Source organism: Tachypleus tridentatus, chromosome 9, assembly GCF_004210375.1.
Source record: "Tachypleus tridentatus isolate NWPU-2018 chromosome 9, ASM421037v1, whole genome shotgun sequence".
Taxonomy (NCBI): domain Eukaryota; kingdom Metazoa; phylum Arthropoda; class Merostomata; order Xiphosura; family Limulidae; genus Tachypleus; species Tachypleus tridentatus.
The window spans coordinates 20192688-20210192 of NC_134833.1; the positions used below are offsets into that span (position 1 = coordinate 20192688).

At 37.5% G+C, this 17505-nt stretch overlaps 1 protein-coding gene across 8 annotated transcripts in view; it reads right to left on the reverse strand.

The window, feature by feature from the left end:
* The window catches only part of LOC143224815 (protein TANC2-like), a 150477-nt gene that overhangs the window by 94736 nt on the left and 38236 nt on the right, over positions 1-17505 (reverse strand). Inside the window, exon 1 of one of the 8 annotated variants that reach the window (XM_076453150.1) lies at positions 16539-16697. The exons of the other annotated variants lie outside the window; for them this stretch is intronic. The gene's annotated coding sequence lies outside the window, so the exon portion shown is untranslated. Of the gene's footprint in view, positions 1-16538; positions 16698-17505 lie in introns of those variants that run through there. 8 annotated transcript variants of the gene reach the window in all.

Genomic DNA, 17505 nt, shown 5'->3' on the forward strand with positions numbered 1-17505 from the left:
CAAAGTTTTCGTCGAGAGTATTGTCAATGTTCTACACATCAGAAACTTTCTGTCCATTGAAGAGCAAGACTGAAAGAGAATGGAAAGATATCTCAAAATTATCTTCCGAATATTGTCTAGTATGACTTTGGAACTGGTAGAAGAGATGTTAGTGATAAATTTAAACCAAGATTTTTCTGGTTTAAATGTCTGACCTATTAAATATCGGCATGGGCTGGGAAGCAATGGGTTTGCAAAAGGTATACCAGTCCCAGTTCTGAGCCTTCTGTGCCTACTGGCATAACGGAGATCACCAGGGATGATGATACCATTGGATGATGATCAATTTCTGAAATAGAGGTGAAACAGATACATTTAGCCTGGTTCAACTTTAACTGTAACATTTAGGTCGGAAAGTATAAACCACGACCAATTTTTCTCAAAACTGCAGTAAATTATCACTGTCAACCCTCCAAGAGATGAGAGAGAAAACTGTGGAACAGATAGATCAATGTGCATGAAGTAAGTAAAGGAACCAGTACTAAAGGTCGTAATCTGGGGGCATGCACTCCACGGAACGACTCCTTTCATTAATATCAGCATCACTTAAGAGGAGATTGTGTCCATTAAAGTCTCCCAGGGTTATAAAGGAGACCACAATTGTTATATGAAAGAATCAAGGTATGATTGATTGTAAATCTCTCCAGAAGGCATGTAGAGAGTAGAAACAGTGACGATACGACTCAAGGAAGCATCGATGGCTATAGCCTCTGCTCCAAGGGTGTATTGAGAGATAGAGACAGGGTGAGCACGTGCTGGCTGACCAGTATTGCCATCCCTCCATGCACTCGTACATCATACAACCTGTCATTAGCAGTATAAAGAAAACTGCTGAAATGTGACAGTATCGGCAGATTTCAGGATTTTTTCTTGTAAGGGAAGACACACAGGATAATAAAAATCAATAAATGCCTTAATGTCATCCGGACTAAAACAGAAACCTCGATATTTTCACTGAATCAAAGTGGACATACTTACTTAAGTGAAGGAGAACTGGGTGGAGAACCTTTTATTTTTACGACCACGCTGTTTTTATTTAGTAGAAGGAGGCCTGACGACCTTCCTGGAACCTGCTCTGAGTCGAGTGGGCAGGTCTCTATCAGTAGACATAGATTTCAGCAACTGAGAGAGTGAGTGAATAATTGTTCTGCATTTTGAAGCCAAGGAAGATGGACTCAAGCAAATACCAGAAACCATGGCTGAAGAAAGTGGACCCAGACAGTTACCAGAAGGAATGATAGGGACAGAGACAGCAGTAGATTTTGACTCGTCAACTCGATTAACCATTGAGGTCAAAAGACTCTTCACACGACAACCTGTCTGCAAACCCACTACAGTCGTAGAACATAGTATAGCCGTACAAGTTCGAGTCAAAGTATAAGCATGTAACAGTTTATAAATGCTGTGGCTCTCTCTCCTCTACTCATGTTAAGTACGAATGTAAGAGGACTAGGAACCACTAAAACTGACGCAGTGAGGGTGCAGCTAACACTCGTAGGCATCGTGCCTTTGCCTCCACAACAAGCACACCTCAAACAACCACGATATCTTTGAATGTCCAAATCACTGAAACTGGAAACACTGAAGAGGGTTAGGAATATATACAGTTCAAATACCCTACCCTAACAAAGGCAAGCGAACATGGTGATGAAAACGTCAAAATAAAATTAACTGTATTCAGCAAAATTCCATCCTTACCTTGGAGACACGGCAGAAATGCTTTGGCTGGAAAATCCAACCGGGATCTCTAAGTTTAGGATGTTCTTCAAATCCCTCTCAACGACCTCTGCTCTGGAACAATTCAAAGAAGCAGAGGGAGTAATCTCAATTGGTATATTTTCAACGACTTTTAAGTACAGGAGGAGTTCACTGTATATTGGTGCAGATGTTTCCACCAGGATGTTCCCAGAACGTAGCATCTTGACTGACTTTGTAGAGCCAGCAAGTTCCTGCATTTCATTGTGAATAAAAAAGGGAGACATTTGTTCTCATGTTTTTCTCATAAAGAATGCTCTATAATAAAACGAGGTACAGGTGTAGAATGGGATGGTTACTACTATTCAGTATCTTCTCCTACCTTTGTGTTGTAATATATTATTCTATCTTTATTACGAGAGAATATTCAGAATAAGGAGAAATATTCAGAGTCTACTCACTATGGAGCCCCTACGAGGGGATGCACTACAATGCCAAACAAAGACACTGCAACTACGCCTAGGTTTCACGAGCACTCAACCCGAACACCAGGATCAAATACAATGTCAACAATAGTCGCCCAACACTTGTACTCAAGCTGACCCTAGTCCACCTGAGCCACTCAATTGAACGTGGTGGGTTACATTCAACCAATAGAATCCTTCCCTCCCTTTCAGTGGTCGCCACGCACGGCAAACAAGCGAGTGGACATTAAGATCCCGAAGAGGGTAAACTAAAGGTACAGTACCTTTTCTGGGAGATCTTCTCACCACGAACAGGAATCCACCTCAAAGGGCAGTAGTGTAGGGAAATTAGACTAGGTTATGTGTGATGCGAACCACCCTTGTGTAGTTAGTTCTCACGTGCTTTTGTTATATCCGATAACTGGAAGTAAAACCAAGCTTATTATTTTAACTACTATGATAAAAGTGCGTGACAAAATACAACAAGCCAAATATCGTACCAGATGAATGTGCGGTATAGAACAAACATTTATATGATATTATGTGAAAAAACAACAAAGGCTGAATTTTCTGTGTGTGTGTGGGAGGTGGTATGGGATTTGCTTTTGTGGATATATTTGAATGCTTCATAGCACAGAACCATCAAGATAAGGCTAAATGTCTATAAAAGACCTTTATGAACTAACTTAAAAAACGCATACTAGCACATGACTATCATAATATACTCCTTGTGACTACCCATTTCTACAAAGTAAATATGGAGAATTTCATTACATAGACTAAGCAGAGCTTCAATGTATCTTTCAACGTTTAGCGCCGTTTTGTAAATTATGTTTCCGTTGTAATAAAAAATGCACACTATAATGGCGAAGGTTTGTTTGTTTTTTGAATTACGCGCAAAAATACACGAGGGCTATCTGCGCTAGCCGTCCCTAATTTAGCAGTGTAAGACAAGAGGGAAGACACCTAGTCATCACTACCCACCGCCAACTCTTGAGCTACTCTTTTACCTACGAATAGTGAGATTGACCGTCACATGATAACGCCCCCACGGCTGAAAGGGCGAGCATGTTTGGTGCAAAAGGGATTCGAACCCGCGACCCTCGGAGTAGAAGTCGAACGCTTCAGCCCACTTCGCCATGCAGGGCCAAATGGCGAACGTTTCTTATACACAATGAAGAAAAAACAGGCGCTCTATTGTAAAGAAACAGAAAAAGTGTTAGACTATTAGACTAACACAGTCTGCTGTGTTCAAACAAACTTCAACTTATCTGATGGTTTTCAACAAAGAGGAAACCCACGCAAAAAAGAAAAACTATTTATGAAGAAAATGTTGACACTATTAGGGGTTCCTCCTAGGTGGCACTGCAAACACTTTTTTTTTCTTTTATGTGTTTGAGGTGCTTGTTTGTTAAGCCTTGTGAGAAATTGCATCATATTTTATTTCAATAATGTAGTTATAATCCTGAGTAAAAAAAACTTGAAACAATTTTGTTTTTTTGTTGTTTTACTTTTACGCAAAGCTACACGAGGGCTATCTGCGCTAGCCGTCCCTAATTTAGCAGTGTAAGACTAGGGGAAAGGCAGCTAGTCAACACCACCCACTGTCAACTCTTGGATTACTCTTTTACCAACGAATAATGTGATTGACCGTCACATTATAACGCCCCCATTCTGAATGCGAGAACATGTTTGGTAGAATGGGGATTGGAACCCGTGACCTACAGATCGAAATCACGAGAATTAGAGTAACACGAGGAAAAACTAAGGCAACTTTTTTGCCTATAAACGTAGAAAAGTTTGGTAGATTTTAGACCTATCGTTAACATTTTAAGAACGCTATTAAATGGGTTAAGTTGAAACACTACCAAATATATTTTTACAATTGTAACTGTAAAATATTTGGTTTATACTACACCAAACTTCATTTAAGCATTATTTGTGTAAAATATAAATGAAAATTCACAAACATTAAAAGCACATTATTCATAAGGAAGATTTATATCCCATTCCTATACTGTTTTGTTTTATATAGAACATCCACCTTGTGAAATTCTAAAGTAGTCCTGTATCTTTACCAAGTCCTATTTTAGAATATTACCTTTACTTCATTACTATAATTATATTAAACTTTATTTCCCCTACACATTTCTATTTTGTAACAAGTAGCAAAGAAGAATAAGATAAGAATTAGCGAGAGGGAAATTACGTGAAATATTTGATATTTCAGATGTGGTTTGGTTTGTTTTGAATTTTGCACAAAGCTACACAATAGCTATCTCTGCTAGCCGTCCCTAATTTAGCAGTGTAAGACTAGAGGAAAGGCAGCTAGTCATCACCACCCACCGCCAACTCTTGGGCTACTTTTTTTTTACCAACGAATAATGGGATTGACCGTAACGCCCCCACGGCTGAATGGGCGAGCCTGTTTCGTGTGACGGGGATTCGAACCCGCGACCCTCAGATTACGAGTCGAGTGCCTTAACCACCTGGCCATGCCGGTCCTATTAAAGGAATGAACTCAAAACTGTCAAAGATAAGAAGTTTACAGCAAATATCCAGTAATCAGCCAGGCCGTGTTTTGTGCTCAACTTGGGGCATGATAGTTGGTGAAAGAAATTACTTGACCCAGCCGGTTAATGAATAAATATTTGCTGTAAACTTGTAATCAGTACAATAAGAGTAACTGTCAGTTTGGTAGCCAGTTTTCATTTTATTCCTTTAAGTCGTATACTTGTACATTTTTTTTTTCACTTTTAAAGTTGTTTCTTATTAGATATCATGATTTTTTGTCAGTACACACCAACAAACAAACATTCGGTAGTTAACAAAATTAGGTTTCGAATCATAATCCTATTATTCGAAACAAAGTTACTCTTTACAGAACCAACCAGATTCATTAAAATATATAGCTATAGTTTTCCTCTCTAAAACAGTGTTAAATAACACCATTTATATGTGTTTGTTTGTAGTTAAACACAAACCTAGACAAAAGTCTGCCTCTTCTCTGCCCACCACAGGTATCAAAACCCAGTTTCTAGCATTGTACTTCCGCAGACATACTGCTGTATCACTTGTGGGCAACATCCTTTTCTTTATAGTAACACCAAGGAAGATATATCAACAGTTTCATGTAATCGCCCGCATACACTTGGTACAACATTATCAAGCATTACTATTTACGCTAATTGCTTAAACTATAATTACGTGACACTAAACGCTCTTTAATTAGAACAAGTTTATAATATTTAGCAAATTTAAGCTTAAAAAGTTGATAATGAATAATAACCGTCCACCCTAATAAGTTTTTAAAACTTGCGTTAAAAATCGCTAATTATTTTGCTTGGCCCAACTAATATTTCTGTATCTGCACGCCCTTTATCAGTATAGTTTTGCTGCTTTAAATCAGCCGTCTTTAATCCGAATGACAACAACTAAAAATGGTCCACTTTTACCCGACAGGTCACATGATTTTTTGAGTAGGCACCTGCAAACATTTTAAATCAAAAGTAGACGGATTTTGTAGAATAAAATTGTACATGTGGCTTATATTTAGACCAAATTTGAAATCTAATTACAGGCTGAATAGATCAGTGTACCACGTTTGAAAAGAAAGTCCACGTAAGTTACATATGTTTTACTATCAAATAAAGTTCCGGTACTTTCCATGCAAAAAAAAACGAATTGGAACAAATTCAATCAATAGTAGATATTTTTATATATTCTGTATTTATTAATAGATTGCCTTAAAATTGGTATGTGAAGTAAGGGTCTAATAGAGACTGCCCAGTAAAACATATATGATAGTTTGGATTATTGTAGTCCAAGCTACAAAAAATGGAATATTATTATATTTTTGTTATTTAGACTTCTGTGTCCTACAAGTCGTTTCAGCCGCACGACACACTGCAGTGTCTTGAAATTGACATGCTACCACGTTTCACTTGTACAATATTTATCACACACTTACCAAGATAATCTGTTTTTAATTGTACCAAAGTTAAATGTAAGCTGTGACCCGGATTATTACAGCAAAACATTTGTTTGTTTATACATTCATAAAAAAGTTTAATTGTCTACCTGTAAAAGTTTACAACAGAACTGGGACACCTACAAGTAATTTCAAATAGATCTACTAGTTAGCATGTGACCATTTTTAGTCATGAAACAGGTTAGCATGTGATCATTTTAGTCATGAAACAGGTTAGCATGTGATCATTTCAGTCATGAAACAAGCTAACATACAAGTACTGGCTAGCTCTAGGTTTCAATACTTTCATTGTGAGTGAGATAAGGCCCATTATCAGTTGTTACACAGATAATATTACAAAAATTCCGAAACATAGTCAAGTGACGTAGTTTCCGCTAGATTATATGTAAATTGAAAAGCAAACATGTAGAAACAAGAACAAAGAAGATTTTCTTGATAAAACACAGGTTCAGTAGATGAGAAAAAAAAAAGTTCCTTTGTTGTCTTGCATCATGGTGGTTAAAAGATAAATTACTGAAGTGGCTGGATAGGACGAAAGTGGATAAGATAATTTTTTTCCCCGTTTTAAATTGAAAGGAAGTTGAAACTAATCCTTTGCAGGATGAGCAAATGGAGCAATGATGTAACATCCTCTTCAGACATCTTTAACCCTCTCGAGAAAGCAATGAAAGCTAAATGAAATTAACTGAGATCAAAGTTATGAAAAGCACTAAAGCTGGAGTAGATCTGGTTGGTTTTGAATTTCGCGAGGGCTATCTGCGCTAGGCGTACCTATTTTAGCAGTGAAGTACTAGAAGGAAGGGAGCTAGTCATCACCACCCACCGTCAACTCTTGGGCTACTTTTTTATCAACGAATAGTGGGACTGACCGTCACATTAAACAATTCCCATGGCTAAAAAGACGAGCATGTATGATGGATGGGACGGGAATTCGAACCCGTGGCCCTCATATTGCGAGTCGAGTTCCCTAATCCCATGACCATGCCTGACCCAGTTAGAGTTGGAAACGAAACTGAAGAACATGCATTTTTATGTTCTATCCCAGATTATTCATATCGAATGTTAGAAAGCCAGATAACGTTGAGAAAATAAAAACGCCTGTTTAAGACTGTATGCTGAATGTTCTATAGCAACCCCATCAAAGGCCTATTAACCTCGCAGATTACCAACAGCCCGTAATAACAAAATACTTCATGAAGACCGAGCTATCTGTTAACATTGCACCATAACGTCACTACCATTTTAATCTGGACATTCGAGGTACATTCCGGCACACAGGCGCTAGGCCATCTTGACCCTTATTCATTTTGTATGATCCGACATGGCCTGGTGGTTAGGACGATTTACTCATAATCTAAGGGTCGCGGGTTGAAATCCCAGTGCCATCAAATGCACTCGCCTTTTCAGCCGTGAGGGCGTTATAAAGCGATGGTTAATCCTATTTTTTGTTGGTAAAAGAGTAGCCCAAGAGCTGGCGGTTGGTAGTGATGACTGTTTACCTTAGCTTTAGCCTTTCACTTCCAAATTAGAGGCTTAGCGCGAAATTGAAAACAGAAACAATCAAGTTGTATATTGCATAAATACAATTATCTGCGTACTTGTACGCGTATCACAGATGCATGAATGCGTGATAAGTTGGCGTTTTGGATTGTACATATGAAGCCTAAAGGGTGTTGAAAGTATTCATCATCACAAGTTATGAAAAAATAACAACAGAAAATGGAATATGATATAATTAGAAGTATCGAATTTTCCATTTAGGCTTAACAATCGTGAACAGTCTGGAGACGCCGATTGCAGAAGATGAATAACGTTACAAATGCTTTCCCAAAAATATTGGTTTCATTCCCGCTTCTTATTTTATAATCCAGATACTAGGTGTGAAAGTCTTCTTGGCTACATCAGATGAACCGTATGTAATGTAAAGAAATAACCACTCTGTCTGTTTCTACATATCAAAGGAACAAATACAATTACTTTTTACCACTAAAAACGTAAGCTGATAACAACAAAATGAGACTTAAAGAGTACATTACTCCCAGTACCGGTTAACTTCTCATCTGCTTGTAGTTTTAATGTTTTGTACGATGGTTGAAAATCGACGTTTAAAGATAATATTGTTTTAGTAACCAAGAGCACGTGTTTGCATACGTTTTTGTTCTTCACGTGCTCTTAGAGACAGTTTAGCGATGTAATGTCAAGGTATTAAGAGGGAAAGCAAGAATATGCTTGTTCTTTGTTGAGCGCAAAGTTACACAATGGTCTATTGGTGCTGTGTCCACCACGGATATCGAAACCCGGTTTCTAGCATTATAAGTGCGCCATCTCACTGTTGTGCGATTAAGAGTTTGGGCAGAAAGTAAACAGGAATAGGATATAATAAACGTAAACTGAGTTTCACTGATTGTAATGTCCAAGTTGAGACAGTAATAAGCCTATATAGACTTACAACGCAAACATCCATGGTTCGATTCCAGGCGGTGGACACGGCCTCAATGTGACTTTGCTCTAAACAAAACTAAATAAATAATTGTAGTCGAATGATGTCACATTAAGCAAATTGTTTGACCACTTAATGAGGGGTGGTCCTGTTTTAAACATCAATATAGTGTGTGATGTCTTTCATTTCAATCATTCAGTTTTACAAAGAAGACAAAGAACTTAATGATATCAAGGGCCCAGGCAAATGATTTGTATTTAAGCTTAGAAGTAAAACTATATAAAGCTAACCTTAAAGATACTGAGAGAAGACAGGAGTCACAAGCACAACAAAAATTGTTATGATAAACGAGGAAATTTCTACAAAATCCCGATTTTGATGTTTACGAACATTGTAAAAATTTGATACAGCCTAGTAGTCACTGACAATGTTAAACATCTACGTTTCAAGGGCTATTGTCAAATGAGCATGAATTACGTATATATATATACACACATAATCACGAAAAATAAACGTTTAGTATAAAAACCTGATCTTTACCGTTGTAAGCCCTAAGACGTATGGCTGAGCTACTAGGGGTCAAGATACGACACGAGACAATACAACAAACAAAACATATTGTTCATAAGTACAAAGCTATCAAATGGGCTATTTGTGTTGTGCCCATTAGAGGTATAAAAACCCGATCTTTACCGTTGTAAGCCCTAAGACGTATGGCTGAGCTACTAGGGGTCAAGATACGACACGAGAAAATGCAACAAACAAAACATATTGTTCATAAGTACAAAGCTATCAAATGGGCTATTTGTGCTGTGCCCATTAGAGGTATAAAAACCCGATCTTTACCGTTGTAAGCCCTAAGACGTATAGCTGAGCTACTAGGGGTCAAGATACGACACGAGACAATACAACAAACAAAACATATTGTTCATAAGTACAAAGCTATCAAATGGGCTATTTGTGCTGTACCCATTAGAGGTATAAAAACCCGATCTTTACCGTTGTAAGCCCTAAGACGTATGGCTGAGCTACTAGGAGTCAAGATACGACACGAGACAATGCAACAAACAAAACATATTGTTCATAAGTACAAAGCTATCAAATGGGCTATTTGTGCTGTGCCCATTAGAGGTATAAAAACCCGATCTTTACCGTTGTAAGCCCTAAGACGTATGGCTGAGCTACTAGGAATCAAGATACGACACGAGACAATACAACAAACAAAACATATTGTTCATAAGTACAAAGCTATCAAATGGGCTATTTGTGCTGTGCCCATTAGAGGTATAGAAACCCGATCTTAAACGTTATGAGCACTAAGACTTATCACTGTGCTATAATGGTCAGAATATGACATGAGACGAAAGAAAAAGCATATTTGAGAACGATCAGATATTTGATGTATTTACAAGTCGCAACAGCCATAAAATATTGGTCAGAAACTATATAAACATAGGTCACTGACCCTTATGCAAACGTATATTTAGTATTTCATTATCTTTACCAATAAATTTTGTTTTGTTTGTTTGTTTGTTTTGGAATTTCGCACAAAGCTACTCGAAGGCTATCTGTGCTAGCCGTACCTAATTTAGCAGTGTAAGACTAGAGGGAAGGCAGTTAGTCATCACCACCCACCGCCAACTCTTGGGCTAATCTTTTACCAACGAATAGTGGGATTGACCGTCACATTATAACGCCCCCACGGCTGGGAGAGCGAGCATGTTTGGCGCGACGCGGATGCGAACCTGTGACACTCAGATTACGAGTCGCACGCCTTAACGCGCTTGGCCATGCCGGGCCTTTACCAATGAAGAGGTGAATGTTTGTACAGGTTGCTGGCAATGCCATTATGACTGGGTTTTGGCCCACCAGAGGCTCAGCTTAAACCTGAATATTTCTAATGCTAAAAACAGGGTTTGATACTTGTTGTGGGCACAGAACAAACAGTCCGTTCTCTAGAGCTCTATGCCCAACAATAAATAAATAAAAACATGACGAGTCCATAATGTCACGTGTGTTTGACACAGAATAATACAATTATGCCTTATATTAATATTATCCCTAATCACGATGACGTTGAAAATGATTGTTAGTAAAATCTCTTGCATTAGTTTTGTAGCGTTCAATCGCTGTTTAAGCACGTTCGCGGTAAATTAGTGGTAGGGCAGAGAAAAATATACCAATACAAATAATACTCGAACACATTAAAATTACATTGTTCTTTTAAAATTGATATATATTTCATTTTTACTTTCTGATGACGTAAAAAATTAATTTATTCGAACAAAAATCTAGACTGAACGCAATTAAGGAAACTGTTCTTAATCTTTTCCATTAATTAAGCCTAATATCTGCTCGCAGTTACAAAAACTCAAACCTATAACAGAAATTCCGTCCTGTGTCGTCTGTTGTTTCTCAGACATTCGTTTCACATTTACGTGTTTCACTTAAAACCCAGAGGGTGAATGTCGACTGGAAACTGGTTAAAAAAAAAAAAAAAGCCCGATGCGCACCTTGCCAAACCCCTCGGGTAATCATTCCTTGCAGCCTACACATCCACAGGTACCAGCAGCAACAGTGGGAGTGTTCAACCCTAGGTTACCCAAAGGGCCCCCTTCTTTGAAGTCTCTTTATGTTCTCGATATTACGAATAAAACCTGAAAACTACAAACTTCTATAAGTAACTAATCTTTAGGTTTTGGAAGGAAGGAAAAAAAGAAAAATTGATATTTAAATCTCGTGTATATGTACGTCATAGTCCTGTATGAACCAATCACAGAAGAAGAATCCATCCTGTATTAGCCAATCACAGCAGAAGAATCCATCCTATATCAACCAATCACAGCAGAAGAATCCAAGTATAAAAATCTGGATTTTTCGTTTTAGGACTTTTGCATAAAATCTTCTCGAAGGCTCTAGCCGTCCCTAAATTTGAAATGATAAATTAGAGACAGAAAGCGCCCATTCCATACACCACCCACCTCCAACGTATGAGCTACTCTTTAGCGACGAAAAGTTAGATTGATAGAAACATTATAATGCTCCCACGACTAAAAGGCAAGCATGTTCGGTAACGGAATTCGAACAAGCGATCCGCTTCTTGCGAGTCAAGAGCCTAAGCAGCCAGGCTACATAGAAGTAAAATTAAAATATTATAAGAACCAACTCTTCCAAGCACGGTTTAAAATAAACACACACGATTAACTTTACATACGTAACTGGAAGTGCCTTAAACGTGAATTATTAACACTAATAATTTCTTTAACTACAAGACGTTTAATAGGATCTAATCAAATACTGAAAACTGGCTACTTTGGCTTTAATCAAGAAAATATATACAGGACATAGATATATATATTTTTGAATTCTTCAAATGTTACTATTACAACGCTTCAAATTATTCAGAATTTTTTTAACTTGGAAGAAATTAATTTTATCACGAATGGAAACACAAACTTCAAGTGACCTTGAAAAGGCGACCTCTACAGTCTATTTTTATTTGCCAGAACAACAACAAAAAAAAGATTCAGTTGGTTTGTTTGTTTTATTTCTTACACGAATATGAAAAAAGCATATCCTTCTATTCTTTTTTCCAGTACGTTATTAATTATAACATTATAAAAATTTGATTCATAACAAATTATAATTATTTCTAATTAGGTGGTAAAACACCGTTTCGATATGAAAACTAGTAAAATGTGACACGTGTAAGGTTTTCATTTTCGTGCCCTGGAGAAAGCTTGTTGCTACTGGTTACCGTAGGAACGATAAGGTGTTGCGTCTGCTTCTAGAAACAAAAGATTGGTTGTTATTTTTCCATAAATTCAAATCAACCTTCTGTTACAAACATTTTCTTTCTCATAACGAAATCTCGAAGGTTTGAACTCACCATCACTTCTTGTTATTTACTAAGTTCAGTCGATAATAAATCTGTCGGTAACAAGTAAATAAAGGCACTTGACATCTGAATTCCACGTGCTGTTGTTTTACAGTAATAAAAGGTCTAATTATACAGTTAGATTAACACTTGCTGGTTACTATAAATAATACATAAAAACTGTATTGTTTATACATATATATATATATGCAAACATCGCTGGTGTTCTTACATAGGAGGGACAGGAATATTAGTAGCAATATTATATATAAATAATAGAAATATTAGTGTTAATCATTAAGTAGAGAGTGTTTAATAATAGGGATTGAGAGGTAACAAAATGATGACTGTAAAAATCGCCCGTTTAAAACCAACATTAAAATGTCTAATATTAATGCCTATTTCACAGTATCGACTGGCTGAACCGAAAGCTTGTACTTGCAAAGCGACCTGGATCGCTATGCATTTGCTTCATGTAGCGAATTGAAATTTCGTTATTTCAACGGACTTTCACTTAAGTGAGTGATTTTTCCACATATGCATACTACATCATAATTCTTTCAAATAACTTTTCCGTCTGTGGTTCCAATGATTCCTTTCTGGTACCGAAAGGAATAGTAATATACATGTATAAAACAAACGATGGACTACTTTAGACGTATAATTAGATTTCAGGGTAGGTTGGTAGAGATCCTGATGGGGAATAAAAATCAAAGCTGGTATAGGCGCGCCCTACGCTTAGTATTGTTGGCACACAAAAATACAGCTAATAGACCCTCAGTAAACCCTTACGTCCGTCACGCAGGGTTGATCCTATTCAACCTCGAAGAAATACGAAAATGTATCCGATGTCTGTTGTTATTTCTATAGAACAAAGGGAAATAATATCCTTCATGTGTCCATTATGTTTCATCAAAATATGACTTAATTTGATTGAGTTACATGGCAAAAATAGTGTAAAAAAACTTTCCTCGTGTTAACAGATATGAATCTCTGGATTTTGTGATTCTGTCTTTCCAAAATCCAATTACTCCTAAGTTTGGTCATAGTCCAAATGTATACCAGCTTTCGTCCAAGTTCATTGAGCCGTTTTCGAGGAATTTGGCTGACAAATATACAAACAAACACAAACGCACACAGACGTGAAAACCTAATTTGTCCACACAATCAGAAATATGGTTTTTATTGCACTCATAAATCTGTCTGAATCTTTGTATAAAAACATTTCCAATTATTTACAACTTCTAAACTCTGAAGATTTAATTTCATTTCTATTTGAAACATATACGACAAGCGACCTCTACATTTTATTCGTTTTGCCAGAAAACTTAATGGTTACAGTGTCTGATCTTAAGAATCCCTCAAGCTATCACAACTCGCTTAGGAGATAAACAAGTATAATGCAACATACAAATAAATTTTATAAAGATGAATAGGGGTCGGTACATATATAGTCTAGCCAGCTACAGTAATATAGAAAGTTTTAATGTTACACAAAGTATAGAAACTAAAACTTCAAAACTACAAAAAACTGAGTTATATATATAGAAACAGAGACTTTATAATGTTTCACAACTCTGTAAGTTGCGAAGCTGACAAAAAACGAAACTAAGTTTTAAAAGCTTGCTCAAAAAAGCCAACAATTTCTTTACGCTGTCCCGGGAGATTTGTGTGTTTCTATGCTCGAGACCTTCTGTATCAAATTTCATAGCTTTTTCTGAACGAAGGGAGGGTGGATGGGTGGATCAGTGTTCCAAACTGTTTCTTGGCCAACACTACTACGATGGGAAAACTGAGGTGTGAGAATGGATGTACAGAGAAAAATACATTTGCTTCCAGGGTGCCCTGGTGCTAAATCGCGTTTCCTCGTGTTTGTGGGTGCAGTAAACCAACAAAGGGTCACCAACTGTTACAGTCCAGATCTAGTTTCAGTTTGTGAGAGCGTTATGACAACAGGTGAGAATATGGTAAATATAACATCAATGCGCTTGCGCAGTTTTAATAAGAGCCATCGGTTTTATATTGTTTTAGGTGGCTTTTTTGGTTTGCTTCTTTACTGAGTATTCAAAAATAATGTTTCCCTTCGCAAAAAAAAAAAAAGGAATAGGTTGGTGCTAATAGAAATTCCTTATAAACAATTAAACATGTTTACACTGTTTAAAAAGTGAAACTTCATATTTACAACACAATGATTAGGAAGTGGAACATATAAACAAGTGACATTCTCGTGTTTACCCTAAATTATTTAATATCTTTGCGAGGAAAAAGGATTACTTTATATAGCGTTCTCGTTTTAAAGTGTAAGTTTTAACTTTATGATGACAGTCATGATTAGAATGACAGGCGAGAATAAACTCAGTTTTATTACCCCGTAGAGATCTGTATTCAGTAAGGGTTAGCGATGTGGTATGAAACCTCAACTCATCACATTGCAAATGACTCATCTGACAGATGGTTTTAATCTCAAGAAGTTGTTGGGTGAAACAAAATGATTGGTATGTCAGTCTTCACTTGCCATGATGTAAGTAATAGAGAGAAAATAGGGATAAATAGGTTACCTGTCACGTTTGATCTCATGAATCCTTCCTTCAAGCTAGTGAACTTATGTAAATGTATCTGTTGTGTCTACCGAGGGAAATCGAACCCTGACTTTAGCATTGTAAATCCGTAAACTTAACTCTATCTCTGATTTAATTTCTGACGATACACAAATTAGATCCTTTCTTTCTATACATGTTTCGTCTTATATTTAAGTGCAGCTGCAGTAGAAACGCCAGTTTCGCCTTACGCTCAAGTGCAGCTGCAGTAGAAACGCCAGTTTCGCCTTACGCTCACGTGCAGCTGCAGTAGAAACGCCAGTTTCGCCTTACGCTCACGTGCAGCTGCAGTAGAAACGCCAGTTTCGCCTTACGCTCACGTGCAGCTGTAGTAGAAACGCCAGTTTCTTACGCTCACGTGCAGCTGTAGTAAAACGCCAGTTTCGCCTTACGCTCACGTGCAGCTGTAGTACGCCAGTTTCGCCTTACGCTCAAGAGCTGCAGTAGAAACGCCAGTTACGTCTCACGCTCAAGTGCAACAGTAGAAAAGTTTCGTCTCACGCTCAAGTGCAGCTGCAGTAGAAACGCTAGTCCCAAACAAGGATCTGGTTATTTACTTGGTCTTGAGGTAAAACAAGCTGAAATATTTAATGTGGAACTACTAAACGTACAAGGCTTAGCATGACCTGATGATCAAGACACTCGACTTGTAAACTGAGGGTCTTTGGTTCGAATCGCTGTCGAATCTCTATTGCTAAATTAGACAGGGTTAGTGCAAATAGTCCTCGTGCAACTTCGTGGCAGCATTAAAAACACAAACGATTGCCTTCTTGTAGCACGTTTGTAAATTTGAAGGTTTATAACGCTAAAATTCGAGTTTCGATACTTGTATTGGCCGCAGCAGGGATAGCTCATTGTGTAACTTTGCGATTAACTACAAACAAACCTACACAAAGTTTATAACACATACCAGATCTGAAATCCTTTGGTTAGTTTATCAGCAAGATTTCAAGTAATAAAATCATGTTTCACAGAAGTTCACATTGAATTCGTTTTCACAACATGCTAACAACAACAAAACATCATGAAAACAACCTGACTATAAAACACAGCATTCCATATTTGCATTTCTCATAGCTTGTTTTTGGAATCCTTTCTCTCGAGCAGAGTATACGTGACTGGCCAGTATAACTAACTGAAGATACGAGTCACACTGGTAACGCACCTTTTAAAAGAACCGTTCCAGTTGGAAAAGGTCGCCACTGTCCATCATTAATAAAATGAGTGGGCACGACATTAACCAAGGAATGTCCATTCTTCCTTTCAGATAAATAATAGCCAGGGAGTGTGCGACCAAAACTACCTTATTTAGTATGCATCACTTCATTTAGTAATCTTATATAAAACATTTCAGATAAAGAGGGAAGAAAAGCAAACATACAATATCATATACGATCTATTAATTAAGTAGTTGTTAGAAACTGTGGTTGTTTACCAGTTAAATTTTGTTTATTATATCCAGTATCCACGTCATAACTCTAACGGCATCTTATCATTTTTCTAATCGAGCATATGATTGGTCGATACATTTCCTTTGTGGAAGGCCATGATGAACTTCACTTCCTTTTGTTTTGCTAACATAATAATTTTTAAATCTTCATATTCTAATATACGTTATATTTCATAGAGTTTGGTGTCTTTTGAATTTCGCGCAAACCGACAAGAGGGCTATCTGCATTAGCCGTCCCTCATCCAACAGGTAAGACTAGAGGAAAGGCAGCTACTCAGCAACACCCTCCGTCAACTCTTGGGCTATTTTTTTACCAACGAACGGTGGGAGTAACAGTTACATTATAATGCTCCTACAGCTGAAATGACGAGCATATTTGATGGGATGGGGGATTCGAACCCGCGATCGTCAAAATGCGAGTTCGGGTACTCGAACCACCTGGCACGGTTACAAATACTACCATTTTGGTTACTTTTACGCAGTAGCCTAGAATTCAGAGAATGGAAATATATTTCGCACCGTTACAAGACATTCTGGCTTTTTCAGTGAAAAACATAAAAACTCTCTGCCAAAGCAATTAGAATCCGATAAAATTTTCGAAGACACTAAAAAAACAAACAAAGAATTTCAATAAATACAGTAATTCAATTTTATTATGTCGTTACGTTTTACTCATGGAAGGCGGTACTTCGCAAACCTGAGGATTACCAGCTATCCTTGGACTAGAACCAGATCTTTGAAGGTACAGCTGAACTTACAAATAAATACGGCCCGACATGGCCAGGTGGGTTAAAGCATTCGAGGGTCGTGGGTTCGAATCCTCGACGCACCAAACATGCCCGCCCTTTCAGCCACGGGGGCATTATAATGTGACGGTCAATCCCACTATTCGTTGGTAAAAGAGTAGCCCAAGAGTTGGCGGTGGGTGGTGATGACTAGCTGCCTTCCCTCT